Below are 26,077 nucleotides of genomic sequence, written 5' to 3'. Positions count from 1 at the left end.
TGAAACTGGATATTACAGGGATGGCAAACACGATGGGACAGTATGCATACCAGGCAGTACCTGTTTTCTGATAGCGTAGGCAAGATAAAAATGACGAGTGGGTGCGGTGTGGGATGTACGTGAAATAATAGACTGCCTTTCCTCTGCTGCGTTGCTTTTCAGCGTCACTTGCATAAAAATTGCGTTGGGGGGAAAAATAAAGATGCAAACTTGGAATCAGTGTTGCAATGTGTAGACATCTCTTCACATAGTTCCCAGTAATATTTTTTCCAAACTGGAAAATGGTTATGGCTGATAATGGAACACGTGAGTTGGTATTTGCTGGCCAGATGATAAATGATTTCTTCCACCCCCCACCACCACTGTTCACCAACACTTCTGTAAGTGGTCAGAGTCTTCCTCAATTTATTATGAGAGGGGACAAGGCGAGGTCTGTTTCAGACTACTGTAAGACCTGGCACATAAAAAAAATCTTTGCAGCCACACCTGCAATTTTAGCAAATCTGTCAATATGGTTTGAGAAAGACAGATTGTTTAGCATTTCTGCTTGTCAGTCAAGAACTGCACATACTTAAGGAAAAAAGCCATCTTTACAACTGTGGGTAGTTCAGACCATCTTCGTAGTACAGGAATTCTTTCCTTCAGGGTTTATTTAAAGAGCAGCTAAAGATGTAGGTTTACTAAAGGAAGAAATCTTTTTGCCCGGACTGAGAAATGCGGTGGGTTTTACTTCGCTGGTGTCAGACCCATGGCTGATGCAACGCTACCCCCTTCGAAGTGGAGCAGCAACACCCAGCACTAAAATAGGAGCTAAGACTTTTCATTTTCTTTAATGTTCTGCTGCAAAACATAGAGCTGTGGGGTTTTTTTTTCTTTTTCTTAACAAATAGGGTAAAGTTTGGTGCTTTCAATGCAAAGAGGTTGGAATATCTTGCGTGAGAGTGAAATAACCTGGTGGATCACAGCAACAGACGGGGGATGAACTTTATTGGGGCAGACGGTCGGGCTTGATGCCTTTTGGGTGTGATCTGGGTGTTCATCGGTGGGAAGTAGCTGGGGAGAAGGACCCCGATGCCCCAATTTATCACAGGGTGGCTGGACTGCAAATAGTAACCTGGAAAAAGAAAAAGTGGGTTTATGATGTGTATTAGCAGGTTCCTTCCGTTGGGACGGGGAGCATTAGTGTTACCACACAAGCAGGAGCTCATCCACGATACTTGTGTATCTGAAGCCTACGCAAGGCATTTCTCCATTCCTTAATTAACTCAGTTACTCTCCTTTCCATCCCTTCTGCAGGGAACAGGACTTTCAGAAGGTTTTTCTCACTCCTGCCTGCTTTACTGCTCACTAAAGCGGGGATGATACTCTTTTTCACTGGTCTGTTTTCTCATTTAACTGAAAGATCTGGCATTTTACTCCCGTGTGATGGGAAATGTGCCTCTGTAGGGAGAGGAGCATTAGTGTTTCTATAGGACTTTGCATTAATAAGCAGGTACTGAGCTGATAGTTTGTTGTGAGACTGGCTTGGTTACTTGCTATGGTGAAGAACAAGGCAGATGTTTCTCCACGTGGATTAAAATACTTCTTAACTGAAGCTGACTCTGCAGCTTAGTTTATATTCTTTTCTGCGGAGTGCTGCCTGGAGAATATAAGGAGCATTATTTTCATAGGGTTGGTTTTTTTGGTAGATGTGCATGTTTTACAATAAAGAAACAATAATGCCCAAAGTGTAAAATATTCCATAAAAAAATTAGGGATACAATACGCAGTAGATGAGATGGTACCCTGCTAGAATTGAATTGTCTAGCTTGGATCATCAAGTCCGAAAAAGCAGGTGGATATAGCTTCACTGAAATCATGGAAAACATACAGAAAATTGCCTGCTGCGTGCAGCTGAAATGCAGCTCTTGATTTCTTTTTTCTTTTTAAATCTGGATCCCCTTAAAATATTAATCTAAGTATCATTAAAGTAATCCTTCAAAAGAATACAGCACATGCTTTTCTAGTTGAGAGACGCATCTAGCAATACCTGTAGGTTTTGACTCGTGAATGTATTAATGACACTGAGAGAGATTCCGCTCTGAAGTTTGGAAGTACAGAAAGTGGCATGGAGTGGAACAGCCTTTATCGAAGGAAAAAAGCTTCATCCTTTTTTTTTTTTTCTTGCTCGTCTCAGACTAAAACGTGACAGTTCTGCCATATGAAAGCCTTTAGAGTGCCTTGCACAGTAGCTCTGCATAATAATAACTGCTAAATCAGGCCACAGATGTTTTGGTGCCTCTTTTAGCTTTGTTCATCTCCAATCAGATAAAAATCCAGTCGTGAATCCAACCTGGCTGCCGCAGGTGGCTGTGCAGGTGCGTGCCGAACAGGGACTTTGGGAGCTTTTGAGCCATTGTGTGAACACCTGAACGACTGCTTGATGGAGGGATGTCCCAATCATCCCGGATTGCTCCAGCTTTAATGGCGTGTTTGAAAATAGCTATTAAGAGGCATGATGAGGGAGAAGCTGCTCACAATTTTCGTGGTATATCCTTAATAGCTTGAGCAAGTGTTGTTGATGTGAAATAGTCAGAGCTGGATAATATTCCTGTCGAGGAGCGAACATTAAAGAAATGCTTGGATGACTGTGGTGGGACTGCAGCAGAATTTCTCAAGATTTAGTTAATTTTGAGTAACGTAAATCATCTAGCAATCCTTAATAAGCTTACGTCCATTTACTCTGTAATTGTATGGCTTCCTCTTAATTATGCATGCATTGTATTTTGCAGGCAAGCAATTTCTGAGGACTGAAGGACCTGCTAAAGGGAACACCTGCTTTTGAGGTAGGAACTGCTTTTCTAATGACACAACACTAAATCTTTAATTAAAAACAAAGGCTTAGTACAGCTGTGTGTATGCACTAAAACTTCAGCTCTTGTGGAAAATACAGCTACCATCTAGAGTTCTGAAATGCCGAAATCCCTGACCAAAGTTGAGTGGTAAAGCCTGGCAGAGCCGACACGCCGGGCTGCGACAAGTGGAGTGTTAAATGGGCTCTGGGAGAGTCTGTGTGTCTTTAAAAGGCAGCATGTGGGGAAGCTCTGCAGCTGGAACTTCTGCAGAATAAACATTTCTGAAACACACTTACCTTTCCATTCTTTTACATTAAACACTTTACTACTTTTTTTGGGTATTTATTACAGTTTCTAACAGTCCCCTGCTGCTGCTCAAGAGAGCAGGGCTGGAATGTGCATCGAGGGATGTCCTTTCTGGCCAGCCGGACCTTCGTTCTTGCTTTCTCTGCCGCAAAGGGCAGACAGCTTGTTTAACTTGGTCACTCAAATCTTTTTATCAGCGTAAGAGGACTAGAAAAGATTAAAATGGGCAAACTAGGCTAAGGAAAAAAACAAGTCTGATTTGATTTGTTAGGAAGCTGGAGCAGCGGATCATCCAAGTTTCTCACCCTGGCCTTCCTTTGTGGAAGGCACCATAAAGCTGCTGGAGTCTGTCGTCAGGTCTGCAGAGGATAATTGAGATGCAGGTGCTCACGTAACATGTCTTAGTGAAGGAATTACAATTTCTTCATGATATTTATATGGACTGAGGGACACAAGTGGCTTGTACCTTGATTAGCATGACAGTGATTGTTCTCAAATGCTGCCAATTTCTTCAAGTCCTTGGAGCCGTATCAGCCTGTTTACGCCACTAATTAATACTTCTTCCTTCTGCCTTAACCTTAAGGTAGTCTAGAACTGGAATGAAACACGGCACAGACTTGTGCAGAAATGACGAAGCTGTTAATGTCAGTCTGCCAGTACCACCCAATGATAGTTGGCTGCAGAGAACGCAGAGGAGTTGAATGGACGCAGTTCAACTGCGGCTTGTTTTAACATCACCGACTGTATCTGCTGTGATTTACTAAAACTGTCTCGAAGTGACAGTAGCCTCGCAGGTCTCCTAAAGCTTTGTCATGGGTAGGGGATAAAATTGTTCCTAAAATGCCTCTTTTTTTTTTTTTTAAGTCTTCTTAAATGGCAAGTGCAGAGATAACAACCTCATAGGTGCAAAGTTCTGTATTTCCAGTGGGGCTGATGCTCTTGTGCAGGATGTGACTGGAAGCAGGCTCGGGTAGGGGCAGCCATGCCACCAGTTGTTTATACTGTGTACCGTGGCTCCCTGCCAAACCATCTTAAGTCCGTCTCTAAAAGCCGTTTGAATAAAAGCCAAATAAGACGGCTTATCTCCCTCTGGGTGGGATGGAGGGAGGGGGTGGGAGGGGAGGTGCCCAGAATGCTGTGCGTGCTTTTCACTGTGGCCTTGATGCAGCTAACAGTCACAGGAGGTGGACTGTCACCTTCTGCAGGGACTCAGTGCTATGCGCGGCTCAGCAGAGAAGATGGCATAGGACTGTAAGTGCCCTTCCTGCACGTTCTGGTCTTAAACTTCTTTTTTTTCCTTCCTTTCCGCTTCACGTAGCTTTGACCAATGTGGTCTTAATGTCTGCCAGACTCCTTGGGTGTCTGGAACGGATCTCAGGCTTCAATTTACTTGGTCATGTTGTTAACTCCCAAGTTGTCTAAAGGGGTGAGTATGCAGGTTATAATTTTCCTCCTTTTCTCCACTGTACAAAAAACGAGTTACAATGTACGCTGCCCCTGAGAGTCCTAGGGATGCATGTAGCTGTACCTCTAAACATTTGTTGTTCCGTCGTTTCAGGACATGGAAACCAAACAGGTGTTTCCCACAAACTGTATTCAGCAGCTAAAAATGCTTCCTGAAGTAATTCATCCGGGAACATCTAATCCACGCTCATTGACTGCCTCGATTGAATAAAAGCAACTTCCTCCCCAACATCCTTTGGAGGAGCCCAGGAGAGCAGGCAGGAAGGAGGGAGTGTTTGTGTGACTCTGGCTGGTTGGATCTTGTTGGGTGATCTGGCTCTTGGGTTCTTAACAAAACCAAACCAAAACCCTGTTCATCTCAGATTGTCACTCAGGGGGAAAAAAAAAAAGAGTTCTTCCTACTTGTTCTGTTGTGAGCTTTTTCAGCCAACTCCAGTTGCATGTTCGGTCATCTTACTTGCTTTCTTAAACTACAAATACTTACTACAACTCTTGCGACACCTAGAACTTCATTTCGTTATTGTATTGGCCACACGTGTATAGGTGGGGAGAAAGTACTTCTAAAAACACTTCCTGATGGATTAACACGTAATTTTTTTGGATAACTGCTCTAGCTGGGAAGAAACATGCACAAACCCATATCTCTGGGATCAATTCTATCAATGAAAAGTGAACTAGATTTGGGGTTGCTGCTGCTGCCGTAATTGTAGTAGGAGTAAGGAGCTGTGTGACTCCCAGCTCCCCTCCTGCAACCCAGCTCTGCCTATGGAGAATTCTGCTGGGATAAGGCAAGCAGATAAGAAAACTTCCTCTACCTCTGCGCTTTAGCAAACCAAGCGTGATTGCTTGTCCTCCGAGAGGATTTAGCAGTTTGCTGGAGGAGGGGCTGGTGCATTATCACCCACCCTTCGAAAAGGGGGTTGAGGAAGTATGCGTTGACCTTCCAGGCTGAGAACGCCGAGAACAGAACCGAGAAGGTTGAGCCCTTGAAGTAAGAGAGAACCCTTGGGAAGAAGGCAATGCTACGGCATCACTTACCACATATGGTTTTACTTCCTTAAAGAGATATGGGCAAACCCCTTTGTTTTGAATTAAAAACAACTTAAAAAGTGGGGTTTTTAGTACCACAGTGAACAGCTATCTGTTTGGTTCCCTTGTTTTTCCCCCCGTGGAAGGGAAACTGCCTGTGTCAAAGGGCACAATACTGCGATGCTGGATATTGCAGCTGTACCTGCAATAAGGAAGTGAATCACTCTCAAAGAAACCAATAGACCGTACCTGATAACACTGCAGGGGGACCTGAAATTTCTTTTATTGCTCTTCCTTTCGTGAAAGCTTGGCTTTTGTTTTTTTGTTTTCTAACCAATGCCTTGTTTTTCAGCCATAGTTGAATGTATTTGTTATCAAGCGCACGGAAATATAAATACAATAGTGGTTGAGCTGCAGTAGCTACTCCCTTCCTCCTCTGCTGGCTTCCTGCATACATTTTGGAAGGTGGAAACTATTCTTCTGCATTAATTCATTTCAGAAGTGAGTGTTCTTCCCCCTTGTTGCCACCCTATCAGATTTCAAAAACGAAAAGGTACGAGCGAAGAGAAATGGTTACTCCCACACACCTTCCTTGAGACTGAGAAGCCTCTTGCTGTGGCTCCTCTCAGCGTTTTCCCATGCTCCAGCCCGATGCAAGCCCTGGCTGACAGGACATCTTGGTTTTTCTCTGCTTTACCTGCACCTTTAACCAGATAAACCACATAGGCACCATTCTAGTTGAACTAAGTCTGTGTTCATCAGCTTGCAACATTTGAGCGTGTTTCTTAGAAGAAAAAACCTAAAAAATTGGAGCAGTGCCTGGTGTTCTTCTCCTGGACTGAAGTTTGCAGTTATTTTTGAGAGTCGTTTCCTAAATGTGGTTCGGCTTGTTCTAGTTGTGTCACTAGCAGCTAATGTTGGTCGCTTTCTTAGGCAGGCAGGAATTCGGTCATTAAAACCAGCTCAAGATAATGGAAAGGCTCAAATGGTAGAACTTGTTCTTTTGACTAGCTCAGGAGGAATTAGGTTCAGCTGTTGGAAGGCTGTAAGCAGTTAAATTGACCTCAGACCATGGCTGTCATGTGTTTTTTTTTTTTTATGAAGTCTGTCATGAACTTTGTATGGCAGTAACAACTTTGTGGGGAGAGTGATTTATCTTCAGTTACCCAGGTCTTTCTTGCATAACCCGACACTTTTAATGCTATTAATATGTCTATACCGCGCTAATGCCGCTCCCTTTTCAGAACTGAGGAGTTCTGTGATGCTCTTATGGCACTGGGCCAACTGCTTGACCGAACTTAACTAAATAAAAAAATCCCTGGGATCCTCTCTAAGAATAAACATCACGTGAGAGCAGGAGTGTTTCCCTGCTTTAGGAGAATTAAAATGGCGTGCTGGTAGGCAGCAACGCAGCAGCTTAACCCAGCAGCTAGGCTGGCATCCCTCGCTGGCTAGAAGGGATAAGCTACGGGTCCGGAGGAAGCAGAAGGGTCTGGCATGTAACCTTTAGCTTTCCTTGCTGGTGAGTGTGTCAGTCCGGGATGACATAGTGCTTTCAGAATGTCCTGTTTTTATAATTCAAGGATCTGATAAATACCCTTATGAAGGAGACGTGAACATTCTTGCTTAGCTTCTAGTCCAGTAGCGTCTCCTATCAAGCCTTGCCCTACAGCTTAAATGCCTATTAATGCACTCTTGAGCAAATTTCTGAGTGCTTTTCTTTCTTTCTTTCCCTCCCCCCCCCAACTTGGTAGCATGGGACCTACTGGAGCTGGTGTAGGCGTCTGGTAACGTTGCCTCAAGTGGGCCTGCATGTTCTGGCACAACAGTAACGGATGCTGAGATAATGTTATCTTGCAAGCAATTCCCTTGCTGAGGGAGAAAGTCTCAGCTCTGCTGGCCTGCGGTGCATTAATACCGGTAATGGAGCACACGGATGCGCCTTGTATTCTCTGGTCCCTCAAAAGCGTGTGTTCTCCCCTTGGGGAGCTCTGGGGTGACTCACCGGACCTTTCCCCACTTCACGTACGATTCTGAAGCTGAATTACTGTTCTCCCTTTCTTTGTTTTGAAGCTGTTACATTACCAAAGAGGAGTGCCTCTCTCTCTTGGATCGCAGGCAGGCAATATTGACTTCCCAGGCATCTAGCAAATCCCTTCGTGAGCTATTGTAGCCAAAGACTTCAGCTCTGCTTGCAGAGGTGCTCAAGTTCAGCATTTTTAAAGCTATACACTTCTGCCTTGTTCTAAATCGACTTCTGATTTATTTTTTTTTTTTCCTTTCTCACTTGTGTGGAGGCACAAATGTCCCTGCTTAGAAGTAATTCCTAGTAACGTGGAATAGGTTTAATCTCCATTGTATCTATTGTGGAGTTGCTCCAAGAAGACCAAAATCCATGAAATTAATTGCAAAAGGTGGTGTGAAGACCTGGGCCCTTCCTAAGCATGTCTGGGAAACGCAGTGCTGTGTAAAGACAGACTTGGATATCCCAAAGCCGTTCTTGGGAGGGTAAAATGGAGCAGGCTCCATGGTTCTGAATCCTCTAGGTGTGCTCTGCTCCCACCCTAAACCTGTCTAGGGACTTCTTATCTCCATGAATTTCTGAGCATCTGAGTGCTCTCTGTGGAGGGACTGAATTTTGTTCCTGGCCCGAAAATCGAACACGGGTGAAGCCAACGGAAAGCAGCTGATGCTTGGTAAATGGGCACGTTCGCCCTAAGCTGGTTTGCCTACATGGTCGCGGGGTTCTGCTCTGGCTGATGCTCTGAAACCTTGGCTGGGCACTAACAGAGCATTTGTTTCTGCTTTTTTAAATGTCTACTTCCATAGCGCTTTGTTGTGGCTTTCAAATGGCAAACCCCTACCTCTGGAGTAGTTCAAATATGTCTGTTCTAGTTCCAGGTTCCTTCTGGGGCATATCTGTCAGCTCCCAAAAGCCTGAGGGGCGGGCACGATTCTCCAAGGCAACTGATGAGTCCGTAAACTAATTTACTCGCTGTAGCTAAGATCTTGCAGAATTTGCAAGTAGCTGAAACTCGTTTCTTAGTATAGAAATGGGATTTGTTTCATTCTTTCGAAGTTTTTTTTGACCTTCTGATAATGGAAATCTTTGAAGTATTCTTTCAAGTCGTCTACTTGAAAAAACATGGACAGGTTTGCTGTTCCACTCATCTGGCTCCGAAACATCAAGCTGGTGATGAGTTGTCATTGATGAAAATAGTTTACTCGTCAACTTTCTCATTTGGAAGCTACCAGTTCTGCATCCTGATTGACGGGTTCTCATGCTGTGTAATTACGTTGTCAAGAGAGGCGTTTATTTTAATTAAAAGTAAAGTAGCTGCTCTAATGTAGTCAGTAACGTAACGAGAATTATTCTAGATAGGTAAAGGAGTAAAGCCTGTATGTAAACTGAGTTCCTGGCAGCAGTGACTGTACGTACCCGATTGCCAAACGAGCCGCTTTTGTTTTCGTGGTTGTATCTGCTGGAGCTGCTGCCCTCCATAGACTGTGACGTTTTATGCTCCTGGTTCACATTTTATCTTGCTTTTTGAGTAACGTTGGCCAATGTGTTGGTCTTGGGGCACTTCTCTACAGAGTCAGTTTGCTTGCAGCAGATGGCGTCCAGCCTTCCTGGGGGGCATCAGATTGCGTAGCTGAGTAGAAGAAGCCCAAAGCTGACCTCCAGCTGTACTTCGGAACGTCTTTCCAATGCCATCTAGGACTTGATTTTTCCTTCTTGATGCCCTTTGTATAAACAAGGGAGCGGAGTTGCCAAGTTGCCTCTTTCTGCCAGATCGCTTCCACCAGCTTGAATTGTTTCTGCTGTTGTAGAGAAACTTTAACTCAGAATTGTCAAGACTTACTGCAATAAACTTCTTGATGTCTGCAAGAGATACGATACGGATGTGACGCGTTAAATGCTATTTGATGGCTGCTTATTTTAATCTTCAAGGAGAGCTTTATTTCATTAACTTAATTTCAGAATCCCTCCTACCCTCTCAGATGTGTGTCTGTATACATAGGGCAACATGCTGTGAGTTCAGGAGGGCATCGAGGACCTGCTGTCGCACTGCAGTATTACGACCGTTAATTAAGCTGGACTGGATCTCTGAAAAATCTTTCTCACAGCATGACTTGAGCTCTTTCTCATCTCCTGGTTTGCAGTACCAGTGTGTTCATACTGTACGGTTTTCTTCACAAGCAATAACAGAAGAAATCATCTTAGACGTGAAAGCATGAGATCCGTTATTCTGGGAGCTGTGTATATAAGACAAATGTGGCACAGGAAGAATTTAGAGGAGCTGACGTGAGGTCTAAGTGACTTGAGGTGAACTTCTGTAGTGAAACTTCTCCCTCTTTGTGCACTCATTAGTCTCCTTTCCAGGCTACGGCGGCGAGATGGTCGTGCAGGAAGAAGAAGAATGAGGAGGTACAAAAGACCTAATAAAAAAAATGAGAATTATTGACTCATCGACTGTATTAGAAATGTGCCATCCTCCTCTTCCTCCCAAGAGAAGGGACTCTTTAGCAAAAGCCAGAAAGCCATTATTTTCTGGGTTCTGCTCCTGGGGAGGTGGGAGCTGCTTTCCTTTCTGATGCATGTGCTATTAAAGGAAAGCAGCTGACGGGAGCAGCTGCCTGCTTTGCCTGTTTGGTTTGTGGCTTAGCAGTCAATATGCAACACAGAAAGCGAGCGCTTTGCGAGCAGCCCGAGTTTTCATACCCTGCCCCCACTTTGACTGTCTTTCCCTCTCTCCTCTGCCAAGTGAAAACAGGAGACTCTTTCCCCCCGTGATTAATGAAACTCTCCTTATTTGGTGCTGCCTCTCCTGGTGCGCGGCACAGAAAACCCCGTCTGCTGTGAGACGGCCTGAAAACCAGCAAACAAGTATGACTCTGGGCAGTTTCTTTTTTTTTTCTTAAAGTAGTTAAGAAATAGGTATTTTAGAGCTAAAATGTACAAGTCTGTGCAGAAGGTGGGCAGACTCCTTTATTTTCCTCAGATAAGCATTTATGACTTTTGGAGATGACATACCAGCCTTTTTTAGGTCTCTGATTTCAGCGCTTGTAGGCCTGTGTGGAGCGAGACACTTGAAAGTCCCTCACAGTTATTATCTATGAACTCATCTTCCATGTGGCTGTTTTGAAGGCCAGCCAAGACCATTAATCCCCACCTTCTAGAGTCCCTAATCCCTGCTGGGGTTTATAGGAAAGTTATTCTTGTACTCCCGGTGAAGCTGCTCTGGCGGAGTATCTATCCTGCTGTAACTTAAGGCAAGTTTATTAATGTGACTTTTTATCAGCTTGGAAACGGTACAACTCCTAATGTAGCAATCTGACTTGGACGCTCTTACCCCATCTCGCTGAGTGGTTAATAGTGAAATTGCCCAAAGGGAGGGAATCATTGAGGAGGCTGGTGTTCTCTTATCTCATCTCCGTGTGCTTAACTCTAATTAACAACAGTAAAATGCTCTTTGCAGGCACAAATACGTGCCACGTATTTTTGGGAATGGGTGCAAATGAAGTGAAGTCAGCGTTGGAAGAGGTCTGCTGGGGGATTCTTTGCAGTTGTATCACTCTTCCTCGTCTCAGCCTGACACTCCGAAAGCCTCCCAGCTCTGGCTTTTGTCCAGTTGTGGTGAGACTGATGGAAGGCCCTTTTCCTACATCAGCCTCCTCCCTTCCAACCACCCTTCCTTGCCCAAAGACTTTTCTTTGGTTCCAGCTAAGCTTCTCCAAACACTTGGGGCTGGTTGAGGTGGACTTCCTTCCATTTGTTGTCCTTCTAGGGTTCATTTGTGATTTGGACAGGAAGGAAGTCTCAATGACTTTACCTTCAGTTCACGATTGTTCGCACTGGTCAGGTTTGGTAGCGTTGCTCAGCTCTCTGTGCTAAATCTTCTGGTGGTTGAAGTGGTTTTTACAGGGCTGGGGGCCTTTGCTGTCAAAGGGAGCTGTGCTCCTTCTCCAGTGGGATGTACCATAGGGAAACTGCAAAATTCACTTCAGGCTTTTAGACACATTTCAAGCAATTTAGGTCTCATTCCCAGGGATGTGATAGAGTTATTCTCTTGAGTGTCTGGAGTTTTCTGGCGCTGGGTTCTATGACCCAAACTAGGCTCTTCAAGGCCAGATAGCAGAAGAAGTTGCTGTCTTGGCTTTGCTCAGCTGTTAAGTGTACTGATAAAGAGCGTTGTAGGCTTCATCCCTGGAGTTCCCGTGCCGTCTCCTTCTGGAGCCGTTGCGTGTTGTTACTTCCCTACAGAAAAGACAAGTAGTTCTGTAAAAAGTATCTCCTCACCCTGAGCAGAGGAAGAACCTGAATTAAGACCAAAAGGGAATGTAACTGCCAGAAAACGGCAACTGGGACTCTGAAATATGAGTTAGCAACCAGTCTCACTGCGCAGTACAACTGTCCGTGGACCGGACTTCATACCGAGACCTTTGGAAGGAGCAAGGGCCAGTCTGTGCTGGGTAAATGCTACGTTCCAGAGACATAATTCTTCTGGACGTGGTGATCCTTGAGTCCCAGGGTGTTATCTTAGGGAGCTGGAACAGCAACAGGTAAGTCCAGCCTTCTCAGGTGCATCAGCAACTCCGAACACTTTCAGAGCAGTAACTGGGCCTATTTTGTGACTTCTCTTGTCTTCCCTAAAGCAATCTTTAGAGAACTCGTTCCCAAAGTGGGAATTCATGAACACATAAATAAAATGTGATGTGGTCATCTTTACTTAAGTTTGTAAAAAACAATGTTACAAGTTAGTGGAGATGATCTCATATCACCCACAAAAGGAGGATTTTTTTTATCCTTAAGGGAAGAAGTCTAGTAGTCCTAACTAGAGTTGGATAATAAATTAATAAAATATATTTATCCAGAGTGCCCTAAGAGTTCCGAATTATTATGTGGCTGTAGGTGATGTCTGCCTGTTGTGGTGCTTATGGGAAGATGCAGTATGGCAATAGTCTTGCCATGGGTGGCCAGTAACAGGTAAGCCACTCCCAGCTGATGGAGAGGCGTTGCACATTTCCATTCTTCCCCTCCACATCCTAATCCTTTCCTGGGAAATAACTACAGGGAGAAAAATATAAGCCCTGAGACAAATTGAGCAAGAAAAAGCCTCTTTCAAATGGCTCTTGCCCTCCTTCTGTTTCATGTGGCAGACGTTTACTTCCTGCATCCTGGCCCGTGGCCACACGCGGCTGTGTGGGACTGGGAGGGTGGTGCTGTGGATGGGGAGCTCTCAACTGGATCCGCAGCTCCTGCCCCACGGGACTGCTGTTGTCTCAGCCCCATCAGCTGGTCGAGACAACTCTGCTGGCAGTAGCTCACAAATGCCCAAATACTCTTACAAGTAACGACAACATTTGGAAGCTTTTTTCGATAAAGTTTTCTTTTATCTTAAAGCTGCATTTTCATACACTTTTCCGTGCAGGAAGAAGGAGGTGAGAAGTAGTGAGGAACTAATGTCTGTCTTGCGTGTATATATATATACATATATATATGAAACTCTTGCTTTTGGAGCTGGCCTTCCAGATTCGTTCTGTTTGACTTCGTAGTCTTGCAAGTCAGGCTTTTCCGACTCCACTGACTTCTGGCCTCGCACTGTGGACAAATTGAAGCAATTACAGACAAGTAGTAACTTGTGGGTCTTTGGAAGCAACAGGAGGAAGACCTGTGTATATTAATAAGTAGGATCAGCGTCTGCCTTTCCATTGCAGGACTAGTTGGGACTCCTAGAGCTAGCTTCATAGCAACCCCCCCAGTAATTTTAACTCTTAAATCAAGAGCGAGAGAGTTACCTGAAAATTTGAATGAAGAAGATTGGCCATTGTGTATCAGAGATGCAAATTCTGGAATTATTCCTCAGGTTTTTTACATAGCCTTGTCTCGTTTCCATTCTTAGCAAAAGCCACTGCATGAATGAAATTCTGTGTCTACTGCAGGACCGCACTATTGTGTGCTCTCCACACCACTTTATGCTCTTGGTCTGGGACAGAAATGGATCTTTTGCAAAACTGTATGTGTGGCCGGGGAGGTTGGGGGGGTTGTTTTTGTTTGTTTTTAAAACTTGCCTTCAAGATACAAAATGGAAGTTCTTTGGGACTTGTTCTATTTATAGGCTTTTGATCATTGGCTTTGGAAGTCTGAACAGTGGTTTTCAAAGAATATCAGAATCCCAAAGCGGTTGAGATTTTTTTGGGGACTTCCAGAGATAATCTAGTCCAACAGCCCTCCGCTTAAAGCGGGGGCCCCTGGGGCAGGCTGCCCAGGATCGTGCCCTGTTGGGTCTTGAATATCTCTTGAGAACAGAGAATCCCCAGCCTCTGAGCAACCTGCAACTCTTCATCTCTTAGCCTGAAGTAACTATACCCATGGTGTTGGTTATATGGAAGATGATTGATTGATTGATTTCTTTCTGATTTCCTTTATTCTCAGAACATCAATGTAAGGGGTGACCCAGGGGATTCCTGGCAGTCAGATATTTGCCAGGTGAGAAATGGTCTCCTCTTTAGCTGTCTCCATCTTTGATTTTAATGGAGTCAGTCACGTCATGTTCTTATTGATGCCTCCGAAGTCTCCGTCTTCTGTGATTGAAGAATGTTGTACGTACAGGCACCTGCACGTATGTGTGTATATATTTAGACAAAGTGCAAACAAGAATTCTTACTGGTGCTCTTTCATTTGGGTATTCCTTCTGCCTTGATCTTTGACAGAGCTCTAGCTCCAGCTAATTATTTTTATTTTGCATAAATGCTGAATGTAGACTTTATTTTTAAACTGCTTTTACTTAATTGAAAACAACGATAATAAGGGGCATATAGTGTGCATGTTACCTGCCACTAGGATACAGAGATTCCTCGAAGCATTGAAGTACCGGTATTTTATTTATCTATCTATTTATTTATTTTCCTCCACTAGTAACAGATCTGGCTACAGTGATCAGTTTGTGTAGAGGGCTTCCATAATAACTGGGAGCGATGCAATCTGTCCTCTCCAGGCAACTTTGCTCGGGCAGAATCGCCTTTCTTCTGTGGGAGAAGTGAAGGTTAAGTGGAAGGTAGTGGAACGTGCAGGAGAGTTCCTACCCTTGCAGGTGGTCTTTGGCCAGGAGCCTGGCTGCGTGGGTCACTCGTCTCCCTGCGTTTGGGAACAAATCCTTAGTGGGATGCATTAAACATCAAGAGTGGTCAGGCACTGGAACAGCCTGCCCAGGGAGGGGGTTGAGTCACCATCCCTAGAGGTATTTAAGAAACATCTAGATTTGGCACTTCAGGGCGTGCTCTAGTGGCAGAGATTGTAGGGTTGGAGTTTTTTTTTGTGTGTGTATGGTTGGACTCGATGATCTCAAAGGTCCTTTCCAACCATGAAGATTCTATGATTCTATGGGACACAGCAAATGACACTAAAATACCAGAGGCTTTGATTGCAGAGAGGTCTTGTGTTGTCATGCCCTGGATCACCAGAAACCTCTATTTTATTGAAATCTATGACGAGATCAATTTCTAATCTGAATTACAGCCGAGTTACGTGTCGGAGTGACCCAACTTCCTTATGGACAAAGATCACCATAAAAGCGTGTTCTTTTGAATGAACAATACAGAGCATTGAATTCCTCTTTGAAGAATCTATTGTAGATGCAAGTGCAAAGGTGGCAGGGTTGAGCGATGCCGTGATCTGTCCTTGCTAGCATAAGGCTAAAGTTTCTTAAAAAACCATCATCTTGGATCACAAGGCTTCTGCCCTGGAGGGGGTGGACCAGCCATGGAATCTCATCGTGTTTGTTACAGCTGTAAATGTATATAGTCCTTCCACAAGGTATTTCAGTGTTGAGTAGCTGTCGCAGTAGTTTTCTCTTGGCCAGCTCCAATGGAATTTTTATTTGCGTTTGAGAACTTTGGAGGTATCACTGCCATAGCAGATAATGTCTCATCGTTGTGTGTTGTTAGGCTGGGCAGCGAGCTCTCCAGAAAGACAAACCATACTGGTTTTCCTCAAGTTGCAATTTGTCTATCCATACTTGAGAAAAGTAGACTTGAATTGTCCTTGTTGCCTTCTCCTGGTCCCTGGAGGGCCTTCTCCTGGTCCTGCAGCTTCTTTGGGAGGCCCTTTACCTTAAAGAAAAATGGTTTCTTTTTTGTTAAATCAAGTACAGATAATTTTAGGTAAGTGAATGTCTACATTTACAAAGAGTGGCTATAAACTGAAATGTAGCTGTAGTAAACCTGAAAAATTTGGGACTGTCAGCTTGCAGGCTGGCTTTAATTATGGCTTTTGTGTTGACAGGGAGTAGGAGATCCACATGTGGAGAGAGGAGGTTATTTTCCAGCTTTCCTCTGGCTTGTTCAGGATTTCTGCCAGGTTATCTTTGTAGACTTTTATCGTTTGGTGAAATGTAGGCTCTCCAAGCTACGAACGTCTGGAAGGCGGAAAGAAAATAGAAGTTGGCTCAAATCTCCAGAAAATGGAGAGAATCTTTTTAGCGTTACTGAAGAGGCAGGAATTCCGTGAGACTGTCTGCTGCCTTGCTCTGCTCATTCACACGCAGTCTGAATAATTGAATATGAGGAAAACACGCCTCGTCGGCTTTATTATTGCTTTCTTAAGGCAAGGCTAGCTCATGAAAATGTTTCAAGCTTATGGAGCAGAAACGTTCATTAAAAAGGCTCGTATGCAATTGTAGTTGTAGAAGCTAGGGATGTTTGCAGTACCAATTAACAGCAAAAATAATGTTTTACTTCAAACAGTGGAGAAATGGCTCGTATCTTAAGTAACGAAACCCTACAAATTGATGGGTGCTATTTAGAAATACTGAATAAACCCCAGAACTACGTAGACTTTTACAAGGCATCATGAAACTAAAATAACTGCACTTGAAGCCATCAACTTTGAAATTCCAAAGTTAGAATTTATAAAAGTTGAAGATACAGTATTAAAAAAAAAAAAGCCTTTGTCAGTTAGAGCTCGTTTTGTTCAAATGACTTTCCCTGTCGTAGTCTATTGGCCTCGCTGTGCCGGTTTCCGTTCTGCTCTGACAGTTGCTCTTTGTTTATTCAAAAATATGAACAAGCCCATGAAAACGAATGGCTAATAGCACTAACGAAGCGCAGTTGGCATACGGACTGTGCTCACCACCCGTCCCCAGCATCTTCTGCGGAGTCACTGCAGTCACCTCCCCTTTTCCCCATCCTCGAGGACGGGGCCCTGCTGAGACTGTCACTGCTTCCCAGCTCGTCTTTGCACCCGCTGCCTGGAAAAGTTTGCTAACCTGCCTGGAAGAGACCCGTGGTGTTTTCCCTTGTGTCCATATGGAGATGAATATAGAGCTTCCACATCTCAGAGCTGTACTGCGAAGCGGGAAGCTGATGAACACCCGTAACGCAGTCATGCTTCCACTCGGTTGTCTTGTGGCTCTTGTGTTCATTGTCCTCCTTTGCCTGTCCCCTTCCACTTCCTCAGGCTTGTTTCCTTTTTTGACTTAGGCTTTTTTCCTTATCCAAAGTATGTATATACACATATATATATCTCTCTGTGCGTTCCACCCAAGACTTTACCTTTCAGTACCTAAAGGGGGCCTACAGGAGAGATGGGGAGGGACTCTTTACGAGGGAGTGTAGCGATAGGACGAGGGGGAGGGGTTTTCCACTGACAGAGGGGAGATTGAGATGAGATGTGAGGCAGAAATTCTTGGCTGTGAGGTGGGTGAGCCCCTGGCCCAGGTTGCCCCGAGAAGCTGTGGCTGCCCCATCCCTGGAGGGGTTCAAGGGCAGGTTGGAGGGGGCTTGGAGCAACCTGGGCTGGTGGGAGGTGTCCCTGCCCAGGGCAGGGGGTGGCACTGGGTGGCCTTTAAGGTTCTTCCAACCCAAACCGTTCTATGATTCTGTATTCATGCCTACTCACAGGCTTGCTGTCCTCTCCCAGTGAAAGACCAGCAGTGCTTGGGACGCTCCTTTCTTTATCTGCTTGGATCTGTCTTGGCTCCTTGCATGCCTCATGTGCAAGTTCAGTTACCCAGGACCGAACAGGCTACAGAGAGCTTGGAAATCTCCGGGATTGTTTCAGCATGTGTGTGGTGTCACTGGGAGCTCGTTTAACCTGTTCCGTTGTGTAGGCTTTTTCCTATAGGAAAAGAAGCTGAAGTGAGACTTGCAGCCCGAATCAGAAGCTGAGGGGAAAGGTTATTAGTGACCTGGTAAGTGGAAGTAGTGAGATACCAGACGAGGAAGAGGAAATGATTCTGAGCAAACAGTGTTTTGAGGAAGCAATAGTGGCTGCAGCTCTGCCCCAGCTTTGAAATTCTGTTGACAAGCTGAATCACAACTTCGCTAAACCCGTCTAAAGTGAGAAGTCAAAACATCGTGTTTGTTATCTCGAGTGTGGCCATAAACTGACTGTGGAATTGAACCCAGATTTGCATCAGGCCTTTGGAGCTATTTTGTGGTTATTGGCGTGTGGTTCAGTGGCACTGACTTCTGTATGAAAGCCCAGACTTCTCAGGGACACTTTGCCCTGTCCCCAGTCGTCTGCAGTACCCTCGTGTCTGTCACTCCTCTTCCCAGACGCCGCCTGCGTGATGCGGCTTGGTAATCCTGAGGGGAAATGCCTACGTTGTCCGTGTGTTTCTCCGTGGAGGCAATAATAGGAACTTTTTCCCCTTTGATTTAGTTGTGTGCTTTTTGACTTGTATCTACAGGAGCTTGGAGGTTCTGGGACCGGTTTAGTGTATTCTGTATACTTAAAATGAGCCAGAAAACTGCTGGAGAATTCATGCGGGGATGAGAGAAGGGAAACAACTCTACATGTGCTTTGTCTGTTGTAGCAATCCAGGCGTAAAACCAACAAACGCCCCAGATCTACCTTCTCTGTACTTGCCACTTCTTTTGTCCTTCATAAAAGAGGGAGGCAATTACTTAAGCTGTATAAATAATAGCTGGAAACTCTCTTGCTGTATTTATGTATGGTCTGAAGGAGAATGTGGTTTTGTATGACATGACTCTTACCGAAATCCTGATGTTGCTCAAAGTCCAAACATGCATTTGAAATAAGTAATAAGATACTGTATAAATATGATAAATATGTAGGCGATGCCTTACGTCGGCAGCCCATTAGCGCCACAAAGGTTGTCAGCACGAGTGGTGTGACGCAAGCTGGGAACTGCTCCCGGCTTCAGCTCGGAATCACGGAATTTTTCAGAGCTGGAAGGGACCTCTAGAGATCACCTCGTCCCACTCCCCTGCTAAAGCAGGATTGCCCAGAGCACGTCACTCAGGGCTTCGTCCAGGCGGGGCTTGAAAGTCTCCAGAGAAGGGGACTCCACACCCTCCCTGGGCAGCCTGTCCCAGGGCTCTGTCGCCCTCACCGTAAAGAAGTTTTTTCCTCATATTTGGTGGGAACTTCCTGTGTTCCAGCTTGTGCCCATTACCCCTCGTCCTGTCACTGGGAACCACTGAAAAGAGTCTGGCTCCATCCTCCTTAAACCCACCCTTCAGATACTTGTCAACATTAATCAGGTCTCCCCTTGGCCTTCTCTTCTCCAGGCTAAAGAGTCCCAGCTCTCTCAGCCTTCCCTCATCAGGGAGATGCTCCAGTCCCTCCATCATCTTGGTTGCCCTCCGCTGGACTCTCTCCAGCAGTTCCCCGTCCCTCTTGAACTGGGGAGCCCAGAACTGGGCACGTAGGAGTACACAGCCCATAGGAGTTATGAGAACGCTGCCCACTGCCCGCCGGTTTAAACAACTGCTCAGTGTAAAATTGGTGTTTGATTTTCCTTTTTATGGAAATACTTATAGTCTTCCACTTACCCAGTGGTACGATGGTGCATGTGGTGTCTAGCAGGTCTTGAGTTATCGGGACTGGACGGCCTTCCCTCCCCTGGTGAGATGGGAGCTGGACATCACTGCATTTTGGGGAAAGTAATTCCGGAATGTAAGCCTAGAATTCAGGACTTTGAAGGACATTTTGAAGCTGTTGCATTGGTTTTTCTAGCAAGTGAGTTGAACACGAATATATGTGTTATTGGAAAGAGTTTATTAAAGATCCCTTGACCTGCATCTCGCTACCTCTAAATAGAAGCTTCCAGTAATTTGAGTGGTTTCCTGCAAGTCGGAACATCCATTAAAATAAAACTGAGATCTTATCATCTTTAACTTTTTAAAAAAATTAATCCTACTGATTCAGACTGTGCCAAAAAAAGAAATCATAAAAAATTAAATTGGGTCATAGATTTGTTGTGCCCAGCCATGGAATGTAAAAGTACTTGATTCGCTGTTGTGTCCTCTCTTTTTGAAAGATAGATGCTGACGTCCCTTTCGTGGCAGACTCCCTTCAGGATGCTGCGGAGGAGGATGACTTAGCACATATCTGCTCCCTGCTGTCCTCTTTTCTTACGCCTCACTGGCCACTGCTAAGTGCTGATGAGCGCCTCGGCTAAGAAAAGCAAGCTGACTTACGGCAGGAGAAATGGGAATTATGGCTGAGTTGTCCCTGTTTCTTCCAGTCGGGGATTCTGTTCTGTATGTAGCTAGGAGCTAATTTTAAAGGAGCAAGTGGATCTGATGCCATAATATACAGGCCTCTTCTAAACCTGTGCCTCAGATTTAAACAGACAAAAAGCAAGGGAATGTTGCTTCGTTTCTTTTTCCTCTTAGGTGTGCTGCTTCTGTGAGTAAATGTCTGTTACCTCTTTGGCATAAAGGGTGCCCAGACTTCCCTTTGGGGGAGAATATCTAGTTAATAGTAGTAGGGATGCAGCCACTAACCATCCAAATCGGTGTTAAGGGGAAGAGCGGAGGCTGAGTACAGCTCCCGTGGTCCAGGACAGACGTGTACGTATGGGACACCAGGGCGGGCGAGTGCCAAAAATCTGGGGGAAGTCAGGCAATGCCTTATGCCAAGCATGATTCTGTTTAAACAGTTTATAAGTTTTCAAATATCTTTTTTTTTTTTTTTTTGTGGGCAGCATCCCCTGCCCCCACTTGCCCGCTCTTCCCTTTCTCCACCTTCAGACGAGATGTGCGAAATCTGGGTCAGACTGATCCTAACTTTAAACTCAAAGGCGGTGCGTGCCCAGAGGCATGTACACAACAGTGCCGTGAAGGAAGCTACAAAATGGAAAGACAGAGTTCAGGAAATAGATTCCACTCTTGCCTCCATGGGAAGCTGCAGGCAGTGGCTTTGTGCACGTTGTTTGTATCGCGTCCGCTTTCCGAGCGTTGCCTGGATGAGGTGGTATTTCTTGAAAGTTATTCCACTGGGTCATTTAAAGTAAAACTTGGGCAAGGAAGGGCCTCTTCTTTGGGACCTCTAGGCTGTTCTGAGTCTGGGACTCTCTAAACTGGTTTGCAGAGCACCGGTTCCGTGTATATTAGCAAACTTCAACCTCGTGGATGTGGTGAAACATCAAATAAGATGGTGGGAACACCCAGAAAGGAGCTCATTTTGAAAGGGAGAGACTGATGGAGTCGAGTAAATAGTAGGGGCTCTCTGGAACAAGATGCCAGGACGGGGGAATATGGGTGAGAGATTAAAATAACTCCTCTGTCTTGCAGATGAGCTCACAAGAAGATGGATTTTATTTATCAAAACGAACAGGTTACTCACTGGGTACACAAAGATTCTGAGCATAAAAAAGAACAGATGGGGCAAATACTGGGTGTAACGGATCAGCTGTTGCTGGAACATGAAGAGGTCTAAACAATTCTTTTTCTTTTTTTTTTTTTTTTTTTAAGAAAAAAAGAAGTGTGAATTAAGGGAATATGATTTATTCGCTGTGGCATAATTTGAAGATTTCCTGTAACGGGGTGAGGAATGTCTAGCTACAGGAAAAATCTTTTCCTTGTCTGTAGTACAGCTGTCGCTGTGGGACTGATAACGCGATGGTCTGCTCCTTCCCACACCTTTCCTCCGAGCAAAATCCTTACTCACCTGGGCGTTCTCCAGGGAGGACTTGACTGTCCTCCGAGGCTCTTCCAGAGATAGGAATCTTGAGGCAGCCAGGTCGGTGTTACACCCTCGCTGCTGCTACTCCCTCTGCTGTGTGACAAACGAGGGCCTCGGCAGCTGTCTCGCAGCTGAAGAATTATTTACTACCTTTTTAAAATGCTGCCTTCTGAAACCTCAGTCATTCCCTCAGTTTTGCCCTTTCATCTTAATGTCAGGTTTTGTATTCTTTGTACTCTGTTAGTGGCTGATTTGCGTAGCTATGTAGCGCGCTGTGCGTTAAGGTACATCTTGGTGAAGATTCTTCTAACACGTCCCGTGCGTAGTGAACTTCGTTCCAAATGAATGAAAATGGTATCGGAAGCGTCTGTCTTGCGAAGCTGATCAGCACATGAATGTGCTTCAGATTTGCTTTCTGCCCTTTGGCAGAACCTGTGCAATATACTTATTTTCCTTTTGTCTTGATTAACTCTATAAGCCCTAGTTCAAACCGGGAATCTGGGAATTAGGAGAGTTTGGCTGCTCTAACACCAGAGATGGAAAGCAGAGAAATCGTTTCTCATTCAGTTTTCGTGGTGTTCTGGCCATTCGCTGACCCTGCCTGGGCTGTAGAAGGCTTCCCGGAGCCAGCGTGGCGCTTTGGGTTAGGGCAGCCCCTTATTTGCCAGGCGCTTTTACGCGCCTGAGATACCAGTTCTGTATTTGCTACAAAAATGCAAAATGGCTTTTATTAGTTACGCTGATTTATTTTTTTTATACATAGTTTCTGCATTCCCTATTAAGTTAAATATGGACTAGGAAATGTCCTGCTGATAAGTCTGCATAACCTCATTATTATTTTTCCCCAGAAACTGGATTGCTTTAGTGTCCCAGTTCCTATGTAGGTCTGCAATGGCGACATTGTCAATGCTATTTTATGGCAACTGTTTCATAAAGTGACACCACATTCATGTGGACCAAAAAGAAGCATGATATGAATCCATCCATTAGTTGCTTGGGGTGGAATATTCATGTGTTGGAGGCTGATCTGGGTGGGATTAGCCTTGATTTGGGTTTAAGAATTCCTAACTGCTTCCCTACCCCCACTCACATGGCACCTCCTGCTGCCCCTGGGGCTCCAGAGGCATTTGCTCCACTAATTGAAGTGCACTTTAGAGGAAAAGTGACTGCAGCTTTGGAGTCCTCAAAACAAGAAGGACACGGAGCTGTTGGAGCGGGGCCAGAGGAGGCCCCGGAGATGCTGGGAGGGCTGGAGCCCCTCTGCTGTGGGGACAGGCTGAGAGAGCTGGGGGGGTTCAGCCTGGAGAAGAGAAGGCTCTGGGGAGACCTTGGAGCCCCTTCCAGTCCCTCGAGGGGGCTCCAGGAAAGCTGGGGAGGGACTCTGGAGCAGGGAGGGGAGCCATGGGACGAGGGGGAAGGGTTTTCCACTGACAGAGGGGAGATTGAGATGAGATGTGAGGCAGAAATTGTTGGCTGTGAGGGTGGTAAGCCCCTGGCCCAGGTTGCCCAGAGAAGCTGCGGCTGCCCCATCCCTGGAGGGGTTCAAGGGCAGGTTGGACGGGGCTTGGAGCAACCTGGGCTGGTGGGAGGTGTCCCTGCCCAGGGCAGGGGGTTTGGAACGAGATGGTCTTTAAGGTCCCTTCCCACCCAAACCATTCAATGATTCTCTGAATATCTTGGTAGAACAAGGACTAAATAATTTCTGGGCCATCTGAATACTGCTTATAAGCTTGCTCTGACTCCAAACCAATGATGATGGCCACGCGTGTTCCCGTGCGCTCTGGTGTTGGCTGTGGATGGTTACTGGGTTAGGATTATGCAGGGGAGGGGATGCTAAATGTTAAAGGTCTCTCTATAAAGTAGTTGGGTAATAGTTTCCATTAGAGTGGGAGGATGGCGATGACTTGCTATTTGGGCAGACCCTAAATTAAGCTGTCAAGAGGAAATGCTCCTAAAAGGCCACTGGTGTTCCTGAAACTAAAATAGCAGGAATGTTTAATCTGAAGTCAACGTGTGAAAATTGTGAGCTGATAGTTCAGTTTACGGACTGTAATCTACCGCTAACATGCGTTTGGAGCGAGGTTAAAAAGAGAGGTTTTCCTAAATGCCGCTTATATAAAGCTTCAGGTTCTTGATGGGTGAACCTTGCTGCGCTGACGCAGAACCAAATGCGACGCTACGAACATGAGGGACTTGACATCTGCAAAGTCTGATTCAGCCCGACCCTGCATGCCTGCTGTGGAGAACAGGAGTTAAGTTTTTGTTTTGGCGCCTTGTGTGTTCCCTCCAGCCTTTGCCTCCTTATTCCCCGAGTTATCGGATGTTCTGTAGCTATTTTCTGACCACAGTCTTGATTCTTGCATTTCCTCGTAGCATCATGAAGCGGCTTGTCGAAAATCTTAAATATCGTTTTTCTTCCTTATGCTAAATGACATTTTCTGAAGAAGAGGATGGCATGTTCATAGCTCCATATTTTATTATTTTTTTTTGCGATTGACTGACCTGAAAGCCATCCTTTCACTTTCAAGTTGAAAGCAAGGGAGAACGTGGTTGGAAGAAGTGGCTAAGAGTCCCATTTCTTCCTTTGAAGGGACCGTCCAATGCAAAGATAGAACTTCTGGAAGTGACATATTTCTGATCTAGTTGAAGATGTCCCTGCTCACTGCCGGGGGGTTGGACTAGATGACCTTTCAAGGTGCCTTCCAACCCAACACATTCTAGGATTCTATGAACTCAGAGACGTGTGATGCCATCAGTTGTGTGCAGGCCTGTAAACCGGGTGGGGGTAAGACGGTGAAAATATTGTTGGTTCGGAACTCCATGCGAAAGAAAGCCTGAACTTTTTCAACAAGACTCTTTCACTTTAAGTATAACGATGGCTTTTTAAATAGCAGTAATTCATTCAACTGTGACCCTGCACAAAGGGTTAAGAGCTCCGGCCCTTTCACCTCTAGATTTCCATTAAGTGGTAATTCTTCAGGGCCTTTATCTAAACCAACAAAAACTGCAGTTGCTGCTTGAAGCCTGATCTGGCTTGAAGTCTGACCTTTTATTGTTAAAGTTAAAAAAAAGAACAGATTTAACTGAATTTGTTTCCATAATATACTTGCATGCAATTGCATAAACAACACTATCAGTGTGACACCATTGTTTATAAAGAATGTGAAATATATTGCCCTACACAGGCTCGAGCCTGTAGGTATGTGTCAGTGGCCGTATTCTGCTGACGGGGAATTTCCTGCGGTTCAAGGAGTAGGAGCCTTTGTGTTTTTGGAACAAGAGGGGCTGTGTTCCGCCGGCACCATGTAAGTCAGTGACCCTGGACCGCTGCACAGTGGCCGCACGGGTCAGCCCTTCGTTAACCGACACACACAAATACCCATTGTGTATTCTTATGAGTGTCTCTGCCTTTCTACGTATGCAGTTCTGTAGCTTCAGCTCTTTTTTTTTTTTTTTTTAACTAACGTGGCTTGGTGGTTCTTGTCCAACGTAGTGAGAATTGGTTGTACAATGATGAATCCTTCGTGTCCCTCTGGATGAATTTGTTGTTGGAACTCTGAACTTGTTGCTTCCACATCCTTGTTCTCTGCTGATTCTCAACCAAGCACTTCTGCGTCGGCTTGCCAGGCTCCGAAAACAGAGTCCATCTTTCACTAACAGGGCGAGCTTCCGCACAGGTTGTGCGTCTAATAGTGAGTGTGATACAGATCGGCATCAAATTTTGTGCTTCCAAACACAGACCAAAATTAAAGGAGGTTGAGCTACCGTGGTAGGAGTTGTAAGTACGCCAGTTTAGATACTAACGGCCTCTTATGGTTTTGGCTCTTACGGTTTGTACCAAACAACTTCTGCACGTGGCTCAAAGGTGTGACCAGAGCTTGCGAGCTCTCTGCTGTCTCGGTGGTGTTGTGCGTTGAGAACACTGGCGCTGCCCGCAAAGTTCTGGAAAGGCGCCTTCTGTCAATCGGGAGCGGTGGGTTTTTGCTCCTATAAATCCACTTCAGTATTTGTTGGCCGTCGTTCCTAATAATAACAACTTCAAAAGGACGAAACGTGGGGAAAAAATATAAATAACTGTTTGTGGGTGTATTTGTTATGCCAACCCGAAAGCTTTAGCTGCAAAACAGATGAATCACTTCAGGTACGTTTTCTCTGTAGGACCAGGAAGTTAAATTGAATGCGGAGATACAGATTGGGGAGGAAAAGATAAATGGTGATTCTTTCTACTTTGTTTCCAATTTATAGCTTTATATGTAACGTGTATGTGTGCACTTTACTATGTATTTTCATGTAAGTGTTATTAAAACTTCACCTTCCAGCACAAATCCCGGGGCTGGCGTGGGTATTAGCGAGGTTCGCTGAGGACATAAACATGCCACAGGATGCTGTCAAAGGATGAAAAGCATCGCTGAAGTATCCATCAGAGATTATGTAAAATCCTAATCTCCATAGGGGAGCCTGGGTGGAGTCCAGCCCAAGAACTAAATTCGCTTGCGTCATTTATCTT

The 26,077-nt window shown here is 45.1% G+C and overlaps 1 protein-coding gene across 8 annotated transcripts in view; it reads left to right on the top strand.

The window, feature by feature from the left end:
• Positions 1–26,077, top strand: part of MAP4 (microtubule associated protein 4) — a 171,670-nt gene that overhangs the window by 29,360 nt on the left and 116,233 nt on the right. For all 8 annotated transcript variants that reach the window (XM_054190133.1, XM_054190136.1, XM_054190135.1 and 5 more), the window contains one exon: positions 2,772–2,825. The gene's annotated coding sequence lies outside the window, so the exon portion shown is untranslated. The remainder of the gene's footprint in view (positions 1–2,771; positions 2,826–26,077) is intronic.

Source organism: Rissa tridactyla, chromosome 2 (assembly GCF_028500815.1).
Source record: "Rissa tridactyla isolate bRisTri1 chromosome 2, bRisTri1.patW.cur.20221130, whole genome shotgun sequence".
Lineage (NCBI taxonomy): Eukaryota > Metazoa > Chordata > Aves > Charadriiformes > Laridae > Rissa > Rissa tridactyla.
The sequence above is the reverse complement of the archived record's forward strand: the minus strand, read 5'-3'. Positions and strand labels throughout refer to the sequence as shown.